At 39.0% G+C, this 7123-nt stretch overlaps 1 pseudogene across 1 annotated transcript; it reads left to right on the top strand.

Annotated features, from left to right (window-relative positions):
• Positions 1-3004: 3004 nt before the first annotated feature.
• On the top strand, positions 3005-3607 carry LOC309963110 (large ribosomal subunit protein uL22-like; annotated as a pseudogene). The gene has a single exon. The product of its transcript is annotated as a large ribosomal subunit protein uL22-like (transcript).
• Positions 3608-7123: the final 3516 nt, after the last annotated feature.

Below are 7123 nucleotides of genomic sequence, written 5' to 3'. Positions count from 1 at the left end.
CCAACATAGATGTTTTGCATCTCTGCAGACACTCTCCAAACCTGGTACATAAGCACTGGAACCTTAGCTGCCCTTGAACTTGGGGGCATTAAGATATCACAGTGGACCACATAGGATATTTGAGAGAGTGCAGTTGAGCCACACCATTTGGTCACATTATACTGTGTCATGAGGGGAAAAAATGATCAAGACCAAAGGTGGTGAGGTAGACCCAGTTTCCTATGTCGTGTAAGTGTACATTTTGCCAGTATTATATGTGTTACAAATACATATTGACTTTTCAACCACTTAGCTGACCTGCTAATGGTATAGAAAGAACCTACCTAGGACAATCAAAACAATCTAAGCTATGAATATGCTAAATAAAGTCCTACAAGTCATACATTGCAGAATTATTATTATAAACATCATCTTTATAGAAATAATGCCTTAAGAAAATACCTCCAATATTACAAAGGTTAGGAATTATTTAATGAAGAGTTCTAATAGTAAAATAGTTTCAATAGTTAAATAGTAGGGATTATAATAGCTCCATTTACTGAGCACCTATTATGTACATGTAGTGCATTCTTTCAGGTAACTATTAACTGTCCTCACTTGACAGGTAGAACAAATGAACCTCAGAGCTAGTAAATGGGTGAGGTCTATGCTGTGTGGCTAGACCCAAAGCGAAGGTCTTCCCTGGAGCCTAATTTCTGTAAATTTATCTCAGTTTTCACGAATAATTTGAGTGTAATAAGAGAAAGAAGGAAAGGAGAGAGGGAAGGAAGGAAGAAAAGAAGCAAGGAAAGAAGGAAGAAGGGAAGGAAGGAAGGAGGGAAGGGAGGAAAAGAGGGAGGGAGGGTGGGAGGGAGGGAAGGAAGAAGAAGGAAATAGGTACTGCAACATAATATCCATTGCAGATACTCTATTCGTGGTTTCAATGATTCCATCTGCAAACTGACAATTATTTACATGCTATTAGTTCTCTCTTTTTAGTGAGTCCAAAGGAGTACACAGTCATTTGCCAAAGTGAGAAGGGAGTTATTGCTGGTATAAAACAATGCTAACTCCATATATTATAGTCCCTACCTTCCTGAGCTTATATTCTGTAAGAGAGTTTGTCTTTTTTTTCTCACTAACACATCCCCAGTGTGTTAGTGGCACAGTGCCTGTCAAAAATTGTGCCCAATATATTTTTCACAGAACTAGAACAAATAACTTTACAACTTGAATGGAAACACAAAAGAACCCAAATAACCAATACAATTTGAGAAAGAAGAACAGAGCCAGAGGAATCATGCTCTCTGGCTTCAGATTATACTCCAAAACTGCAGTAATCAAAACAGTATGGTACTGGCACAAAAACAGACATATAGATCAATGGAACACGTTAGAAAGCCCAGAAATAAACCCACACATTTATGGTCAATTAATCTACAACAAAGGAGGCAAGAATATACAATAAAGAAAAGACAGTCTGTTCAGTAAGTGGTGCTGGGAAAACTGGACAGCTATATGTAAAAGAATGAAATTAGAACACTCTCTAATACCATATACAAAAATAAACTCAAAATGGATTAAAGCCCTAAAAGTAAGACCAGATACTATAAAACTCCTAGAGGAAAACATAGGCAGAACACTTTTTGACATAAATCACAGCAATATTTTTTGGACCCGTCTCCTACAGTAATGGAAATAAAAACAAAAATAAACAAGTGGGACCTAATGAAACTTAAAAGCTTTTGCACAGCAAAGGAAACCATAAACAAAACAAAACAAAAAACAAACTACGGTCTGGGAGAAAATATTTGCAAATGATGGGCTTGACAAGTGTTTAATTCCCAAAATATACAAATAGCTCATACAGCTTAATATCAAAAAACAAAAAACCCAATCAAAAAATGGGCAGAACTAAATAGACATTTCTCCAAAAAAGATGCATATTTGGTTAACAGGCACAAGAAAAGGTGCTCAACATCATTAATCATCAGAGAAATGCAAATTAAAACCACAATGAGCTAGCACCTCACACCAGTCAGAATGACTATAATCAAAAAGAACACAATAGGGCTTCCCCGGTGGCGCAGTGGTTGAGAGTCTGCCTGCCAATGCAGGGGACACGGGTTTGTGCCCCGGTCCGTGAGGATCCCACATGCCGCAGAGCGGCTGGGCCCGTGAGCCATGGCTGCTGAGCCTGCGCATCTGGAGCCTGTGCTCCACAACGGGAGAGGCCACAACAGTGAGAGGCCTGCATACTGCAAAAAAAAAAAAAAAAGAAAAAGAAAAAAGAAAAAGAACAAAAGTAACAAATGTTGGCGAGGATGTGGAGAAAAGTGGACCCTCATACTCTGTTATTGAGAATGTAAATTGGTGCAGCCACTATGGCAAACAGTATGGAGGTTTCTCAAAAGACTAAAAATAGAACTACCATATGACCCAGCAATTCCATTCCTGGGTATATATCCAAAAACACGAATCTGAAAAGATACATGCACCCTAATGTTCATAACAGCACTATTTACAATTGCCAAGGTATGGAAGCAAGTGTCCATCAACAGATAAATATAAAGAAGATGTGGTATATATATGTGTGTGTGTGTGTGTGTGTGTGTGCGTGTGCGTGTGCGTGTGTGTGTGTGTGTGTATGGTAAAATACTACTCAGCCATAAAAAAGAATGAAATTTTGCTATTTATAACAACATGGAGGGACTTGGAGAGTTTTATGCTAAGTGAAATAAGTCAGACAGAGAAAGACAAATACTGTATGATATTACTAAATACTGCATGATAGCTTTTCTGGTCAGTAGCCTGAGAGGGTAAAAAGAATGATGTCTGTGTCACTAGTCTAGTGTCAGAACTGCTGTAGTCACTGGTAGTTCCACATGGGAAGAAACAGTGGATAGAAGGATGGCTGTGATGGTGGCATTTCTTAGGACACCTTTGGATTAATCATGAAAACAACTACTCTCTGAGCAGCTGCGAGCAGCGTTTAGTACATAAACCATGTAAGTTACTGTAAATATGTTGACAGAATTATACTTGCTCGTTTCCAGGTGACCTCTAGAAATGGTTCGCTATTCACTTGACCCAGAAAATCCCACAAAATCACGCAAGTCAAGAGGTTCAAATCTTCGTGTTCACTTTAAGAACACTCATGAAACAGCCCAGGCCATTAAGGGTATGCCACCAAGTATCTGAAGGATGTCACTTTAAAGAAGCAGTGTGTGCCATTCCATCATTACAATGGTGGAGTTGGTAGGTGTGCCCAGGCCAAACAGTGGGGCTGGACGCAGGGTCTGTGGCCCAAAAAGAGTGCTGAATTTTTACTGCATATGCTCAAAAATGCAGAGAGTAATGCTGAACTTAGGGGCTTAGATGTAGATTCTCTGGTCATTGAGCATATCCAGGTGAACAAAGCCCCCAGGATGCGGCACAGGACTTATAGAGTTCATGGTCGGATCAACACATACATGAGCTCTCCGTGCCACATTGAGATGATCCTTACTGAAAAAGAACAGATTGTTCCTAAACCAGAAGAGGAGGTTGCCCAGAAGAAAAAGATATCCCAGAAGAAATTGAAGAAACAAAAACTTATGGCCCAGGAATAAATGCTGCAAAAAATAAATGCAAATAAAAGTTAAAAAAAAATACTGTATGATATCACTTATATGTGGAATCTGAAATATACAACAGTCTAGTGAATATAACAAAAAAGAAACAGACTTACAGATATAGAGAACAAACTAGAGGTTACCAATGGCAGGGGGAGCAATATAGGGGTGGGGGAGTAGGAGGTATACACTACTGCATATAAGATAGGCTCAAGGATGTATTGTACAACACAGGGAATATATCCAATATTTTATAGTAACTGTAAATGGAAAGTAACCTTTTAAATTTTTATTTTAAAATTTTTAAATTAAATTAAATTAAAAAAACAGACTCACAGTTATAGAGAACAAACTAGTGGTTACCAGTGGAGAGAGGGAAGGGGGGAGGGGCAAGATAGGGGTAGAGGAGGTTTTTTTTTTAACTTTTTTCTTTTTTGGCTGCACCACACAGAATGTGGGATCTTAGTTCCCCGACCAGGGATTGAACCTGCGCCACCTGCATTAGGAGCACAAAGTCTTAATCACTGGACTGCCAGGGAAGTCCCAGGGGTAGAGGATTAAGAGGTACAAACTACTGAGTATAAAATAAGCTACAAGGATATATTGTACAACTCAGGGAATATAGCCAATATTTTATAATAACTATAAACAGAATATAACCTTTAAAAATTGTGAATCACTGTTGCACACCTGAAACATATACTATACATCAACTATACCTCAATAAAAAGAATAATAAGAAACTTTTTAAAAACTGTGCCCAATAAATATTTGTTGCTGAAAGCATGTTGAAAGAGTATTTTGAGGGGGGTTATGGGCAAGTTTAGGGATGAGGCTGCCTGGGACAATCATAGAGCAACAGAAACCACCCCTACTCAAAAGAACCTCTCAGGGACCTACCACCACTTGGAATTCCAATTGTGTTAATAGGTTTCTCTTTGAAAAGGTAAGATAGAAGGCATTCACACCTCAGTGCCAATGTTTTTATTAGGTAAACATCTTTTGGAGTGACAGGGGGAGTCAAAGAGAAGGGATTGGGGAGTTTAAAAATTTAACTAAGAAAAAAGGATTCCTATTGCTCCCCCAACTTCCTCCCCTCTTCACTCCAACTTTTTAATAAGTTGTCTTCTTGGGCAAGAGAGTCCTTTATTAAACAAGACTGAAATGTATCTAACTGCCATATCAGTGTCTCAATAAGAAGATGCCTCAATTTGTGCCTGACCTGAGATCTAACTTCTGCTACTTTTATGCATAACTACAAATGTGTATTCTTAGCCTAAGTGTTTTTGTTTTGTTTTGTTTTAATTTATTTGGCTGCTTCAGGTCTTAGTTGCGGCATGTGGGATCTAGTTCCCTGACCAGGGATCCAGCCCAGGCCCCCTGCATTGGGAACGTGGAGTCTTAGCCACTGAACCACCAGGGAAGTCCCTAGCCTAGCTTTTCTAATTCACTAATTCACCATTTGGCTTTAAATGTATAACAACATCTATGTCTTAAGCTGTGATTCTCACAAATTATTTTCCCAAGTGCATGGAATATAGTAATATAGAGTTATAAATAAACACACAACATAGTGCAAAATAACCTACATTCTTCTAAATAGGAATTGGTTTGCTGAGTCTTTAGCAGTGTCATGGAAAAAGTGATGCTCTTACGTTCACAAGTCTCCAAGTCCTAGCCCTGCTATTTATTATGTGTTTGACCTTGGGCAGGTCACAGCCTCCCTGAGCTTCATTTTCCCCATCTGTAAAATTTTATAATAGCGTGTACCAAATGGAGCTGGTGGGAAAATTAAGGCAATAACATATGGGAAAGTACGTTAAAAACTATAGAACTCTATACAAATATAAAGTACTATCATCATTTGAAGAAGCAGAATTATAGGAGTTAAACAAACTTGGATTCCAATCCTGGCTCCACTGTTTTTGAGTGGTGTGACATTATGCAATTACATAATCTGAATTTCAATTTTTTAGTTTGTAAAATAGAGGTAATAATAAAGACCTCAAAGGTGTGTTGTAAGGATAAAACGAGACAGTTCTCCTGGAGTACTACCTGGAACACAGTAGGTACTCAATAAATGTTAGCTCCCTTTTCCTTCCCTGCTGCAGTTTTAAATGCCTTTATTTTCGTTAAATCAGAATCACTTCCACCACTCTCTTGCCCAGTAATAGCCAAGATGAATCCTGAGGATATGATGAAACAACAAAGCAGAAAATCAATGATAAGACCTAAGTTGTGGTATTTTCCCATCCAGTAGTAATCTCTCATTGTGCTGGAACCATCAACAGCTAATTACATCAAGTGCCAAATAAACAGCCAAGGAAACAGCATGAAGCAACCATGGCAAGGTAAATTAACCTGGAAAGCTACCATAAAAATATGAGGAATAACCCTGAACATATTCCTATTTGTACTCAAAAACATAATTGCAAATTGCTTAGGCAAGCAGGGTATGTTCAATTAGATTCTTGAAATTTTATCAGACAAATGGTTTTGGCTCCCTAAGACCTTGTGGTGTCCTGGGCTCACAGTACACAAGCTATTGTGCAAATTATTTGGGATTGCTTCTTACCACAATTTTTTTTAATGCAAAATATTGTCTACTCTGCCACTAAGCTCTGCTGTGTGTTATTTGCTAATTAATGATGCAGACAGCCTGTGCAGTAATGGTGATTGATGTCTGCTGCACGTCTTAGTGAGAAGGATGGTGAGGACAAGCATTAGCTGCAGCCCACAAGAGAAACAAGGTAATTGGCATTGCTCACTGCACTGCAAATCACGTCTTCCTGGAATTACAGAAGAGGCACTTAAGAATAGAGAATTATCCTGCATAAAATTGTAGTTGTGGGGGGCTTCCCTGGTGGCGCAGTGGTTGAGAGTCCGCCTGCCGATGCAGGGGACACGGATTCGTGCCCCTGTCCGGGAAGATCCCACATGCCGCGGAGCGGCTGGGCCCGTGAGCCATGGCTGCTGAGCCTGCGCGTCCGGAGCCTGTGCTCCGCAACGGGAGAGGCCACAACAGTAAGAGGACCCCATACCGCAAAAAAAATTTTTAAAAATTGTAGTTGTGCTCATGCTGAAGAACAATGCTGTGAGGTACTGTTTTCAATTATTTTTGTTATATAAATTAATGACAATGTAATTTTTAGCATTCCACTTCAGTTCACATCACAATACTGATAATAATAATAATAGTTCATTTCTGACTTTTTAACATGGACCTCGTTTCATCTCTTGTGTTTTAAACTTTTTTGTGTCTGGAGATCAGTCTTCTGATCTGGATTTATACATGCTAGCTCGAAGCCAACAATTTTAATGGTAATGGTAATAACTGTCCTTGAAATAATGAGAAACACTTAATGAATAAAGATCAAGTTCAACAGCCAACCGTTGGCTCTTGGCCGCTCCCACCATCCTGCAGCTCAATCTCTCAGTAACTCACTTCTTTCCTCTAAAACGAAACACAGTAATTATCATTAATTAACAAACGCCACACACAGGTAATACAAGTGACTGTACCAGGTATC

This window comes from Leucopleurus acutus (genome assembly GCF_964270905.1).
Source record: "Leucopleurus acutus genome assembly, chromosome: 6".
Lineage (NCBI taxonomy): Eukaryota > Metazoa > Chordata > Mammalia > Artiodactyla > Delphinidae > Leucopleurus > Leucopleurus acutus.
Note: the sequence above shows the minus strand (reverse complement) of the source record. Positions and strands in the feature narration are given on the sequence as shown.